Genomic DNA, 11,462 nt, shown 5'->3' on the forward strand with positions numbered 1-11,462 from the left:
ACTCCTGGAGACTACCTAAACTCATGTCCATCGAGTCGGTGATGCCATCCAACAATCTCATCCTCTGCTGTCCCCTTCTCCTCCTGCCCTCAATCTTTCCCAGCAGCAGGGTCTTTTCAAACGAGTCAGCTTTTTGCATCAGGTGGCCAAAGTATTGGCGTTTCGGCTTCAGCATCAGTCCTTCCAATAAACACCCAGGACTGTTCTCCTTTAGGATAGACTGATTGGATCTCCTTGCAGTCAAGGGACTCTCAAGAGTCTTCTCTAACTGGTCAGAATGGCTACCATCAAAAAGTCTACAAGCAATAAATGCTGGAGATGGTGTGGAGAAAAGGGAACCCTCCTACACTGTTGGTGGGAATGAAAACTAGTACAGCCACTGTGGAGACCAGTATGGAGATTCCTTAAAAAACTTGAAATAGAACTGCCATACAACCCAGCAATCCCACTGCTGGGCACACACATTGAGGAAACCAGAACTGAAAGAGACACATGTACCCCGATATTCATGGCAGCACTGTTTACAATAGCTAGGACATGGAAGCAACCTAGATGTCCATTGACAGACAAATGGATAAGAAAGCTGTGGTACATATACACGATGGAATATTACTCAGCTATTAAAAAGAACGCATTTGAATCTGTTTTAATGAAGTGGATGAAACTGGAGCCTGTTGCACAGAGTGAAGTAAGTCAGAAAGAGAAACACCAATACAGTATATCAACATGCACATATGGAATTTAGAAAGATGGTAACAATGACCCTATATTCGAAACAGCAAAAGAGACACAGATATAAAGAACAGACTTTTGGACTCTGTGGGAAAAGGAGAGGGTGGGATGATTGAGAGAATAGCACTGAAACATGTATAATACCGTATGTGAAATAGATCAACAGTCCAAGTCCAATGCATGAAACAGGGCATTCAAAGCTGGTGCACTGGGACAACCCTGAGGGATGGGATGGGGAGGGAGGTGGGAGGGTGATTCATGATGGGGGACACATGTACACCCATGGCACATTCATGTCAATGAATCGCAAAAATCACTACAATGTTGTAAAGTAACGCCTCCAATTAAAATAAATTAATTAATTTTAAAAAGAACAAGAAACTAAAATTATGGCATCAGGTCCCATCAATTCATGGCAAATCGATGGGAAAACAATGGAAACAGTGACAGATTTATTTTCAGAGGCTCCAAAATCACTGCAGATGGTGACTGCAGCCATAAAATTAAAAGACACTTGCTCCTTAGAAGAAAAGCTATGATAAACCTAGACAGCATATTAAAAAGCAGAGACATTACTTTACTGACAAAGGTAATCAAAGCTATGGTTTTTCCAGTAGTCATATATGGATGTGAGTGTTGGACCATAAAGAAAATTGAACGTCGAAGAATTGATGCTTTGAACTTTCGTGTTGGAGAAGACTCTTGAGAGTCCCTTGGACTGCAAGGAGTTCAAACCACTCAAACCTAAAGGAAATCAGTGCTGAATATTTATTGGAAGGACTGATGCTAAAGCTGAAACTCCAATACTTTTGCCACCTGATTGGAAGAAGTGACTCATTGGAAAAGACCGTGATGCTGGGAAAGATTGAAGGCAGGACAAAAAGTGAATGACAGAGTATGAGATGGTTTTTTGGCATCACTGGCTCAATGGACATGAGTTTGAGTAAGTTCCAGGAGTTGGTGTTGGACAGGGAAGCCTGGCATGCTGCAGTGCATGGGGTCACAAAGAGTTGGAGACGACTGAGCCACTGAACTGAACTGAGGTTGTGTAACTAAAAAAGCAGCCCAAGTTAGCCTTATCCTGTTTCTACCAAGATACTCTGTTGTTTCCTAAAGACAACAGAACTACAAGTCATGCAGCCAAAACATGCACAATATAGAAATTTTTTACCTCAAGCAACAACTGTAACTAAATTACCCTGACTACCCCCACCTACACACACACACACACACACACACACACACACACATACACACACACGCGCGCGCACACACTATCAAATCAAAGAACTAGGATGTGACTGGAACCTGAATGTTAGAATCCCTTCAGAAGCAAAGAGTCTATTTTCCAAAAAGATTTGGTGCTGAAGCCCCTTTACCATCCTTACCATAAATGGTCACAGTCCAAAACCTAATCAAAACCTGCCCCATAAGCATTTGTGCATATGAGCTTGTTCCCTCTAGCCTTTTAAATTTTGCCCTGAACCCTGAATTGTGGAGACAGATTTGAACCTTGCCTATGTCCTTGCCCTTCACCCTGACAATAGAGCTTTTTCTTTTCTCAGAAGCCATTACCATAGTATTGGTTTCTATGCAGGTTGGGCAGCAAATCCTTGCTTGGTAAGAGTCATGTCCATACTTGACTACTGTAAATAATGCTGCAATAAATATGGGTGTGCAGATATCCTAACATTGGTCTTGGCAGTGATTTTTTGGATTTGACACCTAAATAAGTGCAGCAATAATAATAATAATAATAAAAGTGAGACTACATCACACTAAAAAGTTTCTGCACAACAAAGGAAATCATCGACAAAATGAAGAGGCAACCTGTGAAATGGGAGAAAATATTTGCAGATGACTCTTTAATAAAGAGTTAATATTCAAAATACACAAATAACTCATGCAACTCAATTTTGTTTTAAAAAAAAAAGGTTTCTTTTGAAAGAAAACTATTTGGTTAGACATTTTTCAAAAGTATTTGATTAGACATTTTTCAAAGGGGGCATACAAATTGTTAATGGAAATAATCAACACTCTACAGTAGGAATAGAAAAGAGTTTTATTTGAGCCAAACTGATAATATAGCTCAGGAGAGCTATATCGCAAATCTGTATTTTGAGAAGCACTTGAATTATGCTCCACCACAGTATAAAATGGGAGAGACTTATATAGGAAAACCCGCAAAGTTATAAAATTCTTTGTCAAGAACTAGGATTGGAGGCTGTCAAGAAGCAAGGGTGCTTGTTAAGAAAGAATTGAATGGAGTCTGAAATGGTTGCATAATTACAAGTGGAGACCTTGAGATCATAGGGTTGAAACTGGTAGCTGCTAATGAAAGTGAGTGGAATCTTTTGAGGACATCTCAGCTATCCAACTCCTTGTGTTCCCTCTCTCTTAAAGTATAAGGCTTTGCTTCAGACCTCACCTGAGTATCAAACATCTCCTTCAAAATTAATAATTAGGAAACTGAACATATAGCAAGAAAGAATAGTCATTGGGCCAAGGAACTAGAAACACCTTTTGTTGTTTTGTTTTTATTCGGGTATAATTGCTTGACAATGTTGTGTTAGTTTCTGCTGTACAGCTAAGTGAATCAGCTATATGTATTCGTATATTTTCTCCCTCTTGGACTAACCCCCACTTCACTCATTACTCTGGGACACAGAGCACTGAGCTGAGCTCCCTGTGTTATACAATAGGTTCCCACTAACTATCTGTATTACACATGGTAGTGTATATATGTCAATCCTAATCTCCCAGTTCATCCAATACTCCCATTCCCCACTTGTGTCCACATATCTGTTCTCTATATCTGCATCTGTATTTCTGCCTAGCACACAGAGTCATCTATACTATTTTTCTGTTTCCACATATATGAGTTAATATTTGATATTTGAATTTTGCTTTCTGACTTACTTCATTCTGTATGACAGACTCTAAGTCTGTCATAGGAAAGACTAGAGATCTCTTCAAGAAAATTAGAGATACCAAGGGAACATTTCATGCAAAGATGGGCTCAAAAAAGGACAGAAATGGTGTGGACCTAACAGAGCAGAAGATATTAAGAAGACATGGCAAGAATACACAGAAGAACTGTACAAAAAAGATCTTCATGACCAAGATAATCACGATGGTGTGATCACTCACCTAGAGCCAGACATCCTGGAATGTTAAGTCAAGTGGGCCTTAGAAAGCATCACTATGAACAAAGCTAGTGGAGGTGATGGAATTCCAGTGGAGATATTTGAAATCCTGAAGGATGATGCTATGAAAGTGCTGCACTCAATATGCCAGCAAATTTGGAAAACTCAGCAGTGGCCACAGAACTGGAAAAGGTCAGTTTTCATTCCAATCCCTAAGAAAGGCAATGGCAAAGAATGCTTAAACTACCGCACAATTGCACTCATCTCACACGTTAGGAAAGTAATGCTCAACATTCTCCAAGCCAGGCCTCAGCAATACGTGAACTGTGAACTTCCAGATGTTCAAGCTGTTTTAGAAAAGGCAGAGAAGCCAGAGATCAAATTACCAACATCCGCTGGATCATTGAAAAAGCAAGAGAGTTCCAGAAAAACATCTATTTCTGCTTTCTTGACTCTGCCAAAGCCTTTGACTGTGTGGATCACAATAAACTGTGGAAAATTCTGAAAGAGATGGGAATATTGGACCAACTGACCTGCCTCTTGAGAAATCTATATGCAGGTCAGGAAGCAACAGTTAGAACTGGACATGGAACAACAGACTTGTTTCAAATAGGAAAAGGAGCACATCAAGGCTGTATATTGTCACCCTGCTTATTTAACTTATATGCAGAGTACATCATGAGAAACGCTGGACTGGAAGAAACACAAGCTGGAATGAAGATTGCCAGGAGAAATGTCAATAACCTCAGATATGCAGATGACACCACCCTTATGGCAAAAAGTGAAGAGGAACTAAAAAGCCTCTTGATGAAAGTGAAAGAGGAGAGTGAAAAAGTTGGCTTAAAGCTCAACATTCAGAAAACAAAGATCATGGCATCTGGTCCCATCACTTCATGGGAAATAGATAGGGAAACAGTGGAAGCAGTGTCAGACTTTATTTTTGGGGGCTCCGAAATCACTGCAGATGGTGATTGCAGCCATGAAATTAAAAGACACTTATTCCTTGGAAGGAAAGTTATGACCAACCTAGATAGCATATTAAAAAGCAGAGACATTACTTTGCCAACAAGGTCCATCTAGTCAAGGCTATGGTTTTTCCAGTAGTCATGTATGTATGTGAAAGTTGGACTGTGAAGAAAGCTGAGTGCTGAAGAATTGATGCTTTTGAACTGTGGTGTTGGAGAAGACTCTTGAGAGTCCCTTGGACTGCAAGGAGATCCAACCAGTCCATTCTAAAGGAGATCAGTTCTGGATGTTCTTTAGAAGGACTGATGCTAAAGTTGTAAACTCCAGTACTTTGGCCACCTCATGCGAAGAGTTGACTCATTGGAAAAGACTCTGATGCTGGGAGGGATTGGGGGCAGGAGGAGAAGGGGACGACTGAGGATGAGATGGCTGGATGGCATCACTGACTCTATGGACATGAGTCTGAGTGAACTCCAGGAGTTGGTGATGGACAGGGAGGCCTGGCGTGCTGCGATTCATGGGGTCACAAAGAGTCGGACATGACTGAGTGACTGAACCGAACTGAAGAAGGTGGACTTTGGGGCCAGAGGACTGGGATTGAATGTATATTCTGTAAATTGGTAACTGTGTGATATTTTAAAGGATGAGAACTCTAAATATTAATAATTTGCAAAACATCATTTATATGGGGATTAAATGCTATAATACCTGTCACAGTGCTTGGAATGGTTCCTAGAAGCTAGTAATCCATTGAATGAAGCAACTTTTACCATGTTAACTATGAAAGGTAAGACAGAATCTATCTTAAAGTCCTTCTTAGAGCACTCTTTAGAAAGAATAGGAAAAAGGTTTAATTTTCTATAGAATATACTCTCTGTGAGAAGCTACTTAAACCTTAGAAAATAATTAATGGACTAACGCAATAAAGATTATGTCAAATTGGAATAATTTTATAAAGTTGGAAAAATAAGTGTGGAGAAACAAGTAGTAGTAATGTCTGATTTTTAAAGAAACAGTATGGGAATTACCAAAACTAGTCATTCCTTAAATATCTGTTGCCAGCAAAAGATAGCAGGTAGAAAGTTTTCCCCCAAAATTGAACCAAATTGATCAAACTCTAAATTTTTATTATAAAAATGATATTCAGAGATTGCCAGTCATATTTTATGATTAAGAAAAATACATTTTTCAACAAATATCCTGTTCATAAAAACAAAATTTTACTTTTGATTGTGGATCAGAAGTGCCTGCCTTATTTTAGTATATGACTAAGAATCAATGATTATGGTACAGGGAACTCTACTCAATATTCTATATATTCTTTTGTAATAATCTATATGGCAAAATAATCTGAAAAAGAATGGACATATGTACATCTGAACCACTTTACTATACACTTGAAACTAATTTGTAAATCAGCTATGTGCATGCTGTCACTTTAGTCATTTCTGAGTCTTTGTGACCCCAAGGACTGTAGCCAGGCTCCTCTGTCCATAGGATTCTCCCGGCAAGAATACTTGAGTGGGTTGCCTTGCCCTTCTCTGGGGGATCTTCCCGACCCAGGGATCAACCTGCATGTCTTATGTCTCCTGCATTGGCAGACAGGTTGTTTACTGCTAGCGCCACCTGGGGCACCCCAAAAGAAAATAAAAATTAAAGAAAACATTAAAAAAAATTTAATGGTAAATAAATCAGTGATTGTTTTTCTGTCTACAGCTACAGACTAGCCCCAAAGTGCCATTTTCCAGTTCAATTTGAAGACGTGTAAACTACATTAAAATGATTTTTACACCCCCAAATTCTTGAAAGATGTGTAAATCCTGGAAGAATTGGTATCTCTGGAGACAGTACTAGAGGGAATTTAGCTGGAAGACTGACCCAGCAGGTAAGATGCCCAGCATTTTTACTTATTAGGTTTTCTTTTATCTTTTATTTAAAAATTTTGATTCTTACTTCTAAATTATAAATACAATCTTTCATTTCCTTTACTTATTTTGAGGAACACTGAGATGAACAATTTTATACTCTAATACTTTTGTAAAATGCTGATACAATTTCCTGTATAGTATATAAGCATTTTTAAGAAAGAAAATCAATAAATTATAGCAATAACTATAATTAGGAAATCAAAGTATTTTATTTAATCTGAGTATATTCATAATATATATTCAGAATATTATATATTATAATATACTATAATATGTATCTTACTAGAAGCAAATATAAGTCATCACTGAGAGAAGGCAACCTGATCCTAGGTCTCAGTTTATTCCAAAAATTCATTTTTCATTTCAATAATCAATAGAAAGCTGAAGGTAAGCAGATATATAAAGAGGAAATTAAGAACTAGTTACAGGGGAAAAAAATCACCCAGATTCAGATATCATTATCCTTAGAAAAAATGTTTTAGTAAAATCTGTTTAATAAAAATAAAAATATTTTTAAAAAGTTAGAAATATGCTCATGGAAGAAGCTGTAAATTACGGATTATTCAAAAACTAAAGAAATAAAACTTCAATATATAAAAATATTAACCTTCAAAGTTAAGCATTTAATATAGACTTTAAGATTATTTGTAGAGCGGTTTAAGATTCATGGCAAAATAGAGAAGATAAGAATTTCCAAACTACCCTCTGCCACACATACATAGTCTCCTTCATTATCAACATCCCCACCCAGAGTGATTCATTTGTTTCAGCTGATGAACTTATATTTACACGTCATCATCATCCAAAGTTCATAGTTCACTCTTGGTTTTACAATGTAGATATTTGTTATTATATTGACTGCAATGCAGTTTAGAAATTGGAAGACAGACCAGAAAAATTGTAATACTGAACAGCTAGATTAAAAGAAAATACAAAATGAGAATAGACATTTAAGCATATGGAGGAAAAGACTAATATGAATATATCTTTCTAATCTGAGGACAAAATGAGGACATATATTTACAAATAAAATTAAAGAGAATTCACTACCCAGCCTACTGTCACTTTGGATTTTTAAAGAGGATGATTTCAGGCAGAAGAACATTAACCCCAGATGGAGGACCAGAAAGATAGGAAAGGGCTCTCACAGTATGGTCCACGATGTTAGCTAACACTTGCTGTACTCTCTCTCAGAGGGAAATAGTGGACCACAAGAGACAGCTGTATTTGCCTCTATTCCCAACAAACTCATGTTCAGGTTCCCTCACACACCAAAAAAAAAAAAAAAGCCAGGAACTTTTTATTAATCCTTTTTTAAAAAAAGTTAACGCAAAGCTATGGCAAAAATGAACCTGAACTTTACTAACACAGCTGGAACAATCTGCAGTGGTGGCGTCATCTGTGGGAAAAGAGGTTTAATGTAGTTGATTTTCTGTGGTTGTTAGTGGGTCACTAGCCTCATGGTTATGAAAGCTGCACATTTTTTGGAGGAAAACCAAGAAACCACTGGAAGTTTGCTTCTCCATGCAGCAACCCAACACAAACCAAGCATCTGGGGATCTTTTCACAATACCAAAATCAGAGTGGGTCATATTTTTGAGGACTGTGCAATATTCAATCATGTAACAGAAACTTACAAGCAGGAAGATTATGTACTCAGTGAGAGTGGTATGTTTGCCTCTAAGAGACCGTTTCATTTTGAAGACATATGGTGCCATCCTCTGGCTGAAAGCACTGATTCCCTTGTTGAAATTTGCTAGAGATTACAGTGGATTTGGCTTAATTTAAAGCTTCTTTTATTCTCATAAGAATTTCATGAAGTTGTCTCATCAAGGATATACCCCACAGGAATTTCCAGGGAAAAATAGACTTTCTTAATGCAGTTTTCCCAAATGGAAGAGCATATTGTATGGGACACATGAATTCTGACTGTTGGTACTTTGTATACTTTGGATTTCCCAGAGAGTTGGGTAATCAATCAGCCAGATCAAATCCTGGAAGTTCTGATGAGTGCGATTGACCCAGCAGTCAATTTAAAGAAGAAAATCATACGGTTATCTTAATAAGTGTGAACTGTTTACAGATAATACTCAGCATCTATAAATATGAAACAAATAAGAAATGGTGAATAGAAGAGAATTTCCTAACTTTGAAAAAAGTATGTAAACAAAAACACTTAGAAGAAACATCATTCTTATTGGGTAGTTACTAAAAGTTTTCTCTTGAAAATTGGATGCACACTACCACTACCAAATTGTACCTGAAGTCCTGGTCTGTACTCTGAATGATGAGTGAGCAATACTATTTTTCAGTGTGATAATCAGTTTGCCTTCTCTTAAATAGGCCATTACTTCAGGCATATCCAAGACAAAGTTGGTACTGTTTGTAAAAACCTTTTGAAAGTCTGAAAATTTTAATTTATCCAAACATTACTGTGCAACAAAAAAGAAAAAAAAAAAAAACATGGGTTACTAGATACATATCTTATGCCTGGTAGAATAATCATTTTGTCACAATGTGCTCAGAAGCACATTGCAGGAAAATTAGCCTAGAAGAAAATGATAAAATTTTACTGTTCCTGGAAAGATAAGGACTAGACCTAGAAAAGATAGAGCAGTACTGAAAAAAATTTAAAAATTAAAGTTTCACATTGCTTATATTCTTCCAAGATCAAACATCTCTTCAGTATGAGAGCTATCTCCTTCCCATCACAATGTTTGATGACACACTTAGATATTTAAAATAGTCTTAATGATGAAAAAGAGGATCAAACACCTGCAGGTTACATAAATATGCAATTCATATTATAATAAAAGATCCCTTAACAAGGTTTATGAGGAGAGTACTGATTATTTTTGTTTTGAAAATTTAAATTTATGCTTAATTTATGGACATCTACTACTAAAATTTACTTGATATTAATATTTTTATTCTTTTACCAACTGTGCAAATTATGTTATATATTTAAGGATTTTTAAATTTAAGAATGCCTTTTCTGCATTGTGTTTTATTTCCCATTAAAATGACTTATACAATCAACATATCCTAATATTGTTTGGCTCTTAGAAGATCCAGATGTCAAGATCAAATTCAAGGTTTGATCTTTAATATATCCTGTTCTTCAGAATTTTCATTTCGATTTACCATCATATTGAGAAAATGCACATTAACCAGTTCTGTCGAAATCATTCACTGTCAGATTCTGGAGTGAATATATTACTACAGATAGATCAGTTACAAAAGCAATGTTTTCCAAACAACTCATTCCTCTGGAATCAAGCCATCTTGTTCAAATTTGTTAGTTGGAGTTCTTTGCTCCCTGAGACATTTAAGAAAGGTCACATTTATAAGACTCCAACTCATGGTAGTTCAGAGCTGGCTAAAAAATATCCAGGGATTCTAGATGTGACACTTCACCTTTGCTAGCTGCTAACCACAAGTTGTGTGGTTTACCTCTGACTTATGTCATCACTTGTCAACATGATGTCTTAAGAGATTATGGCCTCATGTATGTTACTCGACTTCAGAATTGCAGTCAATAAGTATATTAATTGGCTACATGAGTAAAAATCTGATCAATATAGAAAAATGTAAACCCTAGTGTTATAGGAAAAGCCTGCAAAGAATTCACATTAAGAATGTGTGTTTTATAGACCAGTCTTCCTAAATCCACATGCATGTAATTGTTGTTATTGTCAATGAATGTTTTTTATACAGTAGTCTCAGAGTGGATTCACTCACTTTTGTTTCTCAGAATATATTATTTTTCTGTTATTATTTTTTTTTAGGCCATGCCACATGGCATGGGGAATTTAGTTCCCTTAGTCCCAACCAGGGATCAAACACTCATCCCCTGCACTGGAAGTGTGGAGTGTTATCCACTGGACTGCCAGGGAAGTGAAGTGAAGTTGTTCAGTCATGTCCAACTCTTTGCAACCCCATGGACTGTAGCCTAAAGGCTCCTCTATCCTTGGGATTTTCCAGGCAAGAATACTGGAGTGGGTTGCCATTTCCTTCTCCAGTCTGCTATTTTTATCATTTTAAAAAGTCTAGGTCTCTTACATTCTTTTTATTTTCCTTGCTTGATAAATGTTATTTCAGCTAGAAGAAATATATGCTTGTTTATTACAAAGGATTTACTCAGCATGATTTCAGGTCCTTGGAGAAGATCCATTTATTGCTAGCATAAATGAAGTTGTTGCTACTGTTGCTGTTTAGTCACTAAGTCGTGTCTGACCTTGAGACCCCATGGTAGCCTGCCAGACTCTTCTGACGATGAGATTTCCAAGGCAAAACGTGCTGGACTGGGTTGCCATTTTCTTCTCCAGGGGATCATCCTGACCCAGGAATCGAACCTCCATCTCCTGCATTGTCAGGCAGATTCTTTACCCTGAGCAACCAGGGAAGCCCAAACACTGTCATTGGACTTCCCTTCGCTGGTGGCCAAGTGGTTAAGAATCTGCCTGCCAATGCACCGAACACGAGTTAGGTCCCTGGTCCTGGATGATTCCACATACTGCCAAGAAACTAAGCTTGTGCACTAAAACTATTGAGCCAAAACAGCAAAGTTAGCTGAGGATGTTTATATAAAACAAGAAAATCACTGCTAAATAAATGAATGGATATGAATTTGACAAGAACAGTAGCCCAGAAACATAATTTATGTATTATTATTATGTATATTCTCTAA

The 11,462-nt window shown here is 37.2% G+C and overlaps 2 pseudogenes; both read left to right on the top strand.

Moving 5' to 3' along the window:
* Positions 1-726: 726 nt before the first annotated feature.
* Positions 727-10,314, top strand: LOC120881510 (annotated as a pseudogene).
* LOC120859057 lies at positions 8,239-8,835 on the top strand (annotated as a pseudogene).
* Positions 10,315-11,462: the final 1,148 nt, after the last annotated feature.

This window comes from Oryx dammah, unplaced genomic scaffold, assembly GCF_014754425.2.
Source record: "Oryx dammah isolate SB20612 unplaced genomic scaffold, SCBI_Odam_1.1 HiC_scaffold_2, whole genome shotgun sequence".
NCBI lineage: Eukaryota > Metazoa > Chordata > Mammalia > Artiodactyla > Bovidae > Oryx > Oryx dammah.